Raw genomic sequence first — 1,800 nt, 5'->3', positions numbered from 1 at the left:
CATCCACTCTATCTCTTCTATAAACTATTCACAGGGTCAGCAGTCAGTTTGCAGCATGTCTGATCAAAGTGATAGCGAAAATATGTCAGAGCAGCAGGTGCACATGAGTGAGGGCACTAGTCCCTCCAGCTCTTCTAATGAAGGCAGCAGGAGCACTCCTAGCAATTTGCCAAAGGCTGCCACGAGACAAAGGAAGAAGAGGACTTCAGATTCCGAAGATGAGGACTATGTGGCAGAGGAAGAGGCCACTTCCAAGAAAGTTGAGCCAGCTCAAGGCACGAAGCCAAGGCTGAAAATCAAAAGGCCAGCAGGCAGGCAGCCAATGTCAAAGGCCAGAATGTCAACTGAGAAGCCCATAGAGCCAGTTGTAGCTGAGGGCAAGAAAAGAATGGAAAGGGTGAAGAAGACTGTGGCTAGAGTGCTTGGCAAAGCTTCCATCATGGAAGAGGAAGAAGAAGAAGAGGTAGCTGCACCAGCGCCCAAGGCACCCAAGCTAATGGGAGATGCCATAAAATCAGGGGGAGCTGCTTCCAAGGCCAAGCCAGCTCCAAAGCCAAAGCCAAAGAGGAACACAAGAAGCATTCCTGCAGCTGAGAAGAACAAGGCCCCAGTGCCTGAGACTGTTGCTGAAGAAGAGGATGAAGAGCAAATTCTGAGAAAGCTAAAGCCCAAGATCCCAGACCACAATGATGCTCATCCTGTGGCTGAGGACATGAAGCTCAGGAGAGATTCAGGGCTGAGGAAGTGGAGAGAAGCAGACCCATATGCTTCAAGGAGAAGGACAGTAGTTGACTACATATTTCACACCAAGGAGCAGCAGGATTTCTATGAGACTGTTTTGCTAGATAAGAAGCCAATTGTCTGTGACATGAGATGGGTCGACTGGACCTACATGAGGGAGAAGGAGGAACACTACCCAGGAGTATATGACAGCTTTAATGCTTGTGGAGTTGCTGACTTTGTTGGGCAGAAGCTCACAAAGTGGAACGAGGAACTGATCATGCAATTCTACTCCACGGCACACTTTTATCCAGATGGGAGGATCACATGGATGTGTGAGGGTTCGAGGTACCAATCCAGTATTGAGGAATGGGCAAAGTTGATTAATGCCCCAGAGGAGCATGATGATGACATGGACATATATGCCAAGAAGAAGATGGACCACAACTCAATGTCCAATATGTACAAGGAGATCCCAAATGAAGCACTTGATACTTTCAAGTTTGGCTCAGTGCATTATCTTCTATCAGGTCTGCCTACGATCAATTGGATACTAAGGCACACCTTACTGCCCAAGTCTGGAGATCACAAGATGATCAGAGGCCATGCTATCAACTTGCTACATGTGTTTGATGTGCCTCAAAAGTTCAAGGTGATGAGCCTCATAGTGGAAACAATCAAGAGGACTGCAGCAGATCAGAAGAGGAGTTGCGGATATGCCCCTCAAATTCAGGAGCTCATCAACTCCAAGATGGGCACGGGCATATACTTATTGGACAAGGAACATTTGCCCATCCGTCCAGATTTTGAGGACAATTAAGTTGTCATGACTGAGAACGAGCCATCATCTGCCCAAGCATATGCAAAGAAGGAGAAGGCGAGGAAGGAGAAAGCTGCCAAGATGCCTACTCAAGAGGAGGCATCTGAGTATTTCTTGAAGACTAAACAAGAGCAGCTTGGTTACTTGATTGCATCCACGTTGAGGATTGAGCAAAGTCTGGCCACCCACACTCAGAATCAGCAGAGCCTAGAGAGAATCATGGAACAGAAGTTCTATGACTTGGATGTCAAAGTAACGGA

Source organism: Triticum aestivum, chromosome 7A (genome assembly GCF_018294505.1).
Source record: "Triticum aestivum cultivar Chinese Spring chromosome 7A, IWGSC CS RefSeq v2.1, whole genome shotgun sequence".
Lineage (NCBI taxonomy): Eukaryota > Viridiplantae > Streptophyta > Magnoliopsida > Poales > Poaceae > Triticum > Triticum aestivum.
The sequence above is the reverse complement of the archived record's forward strand: the minus strand, read 5'-3'. Positions refer to the sequence as shown.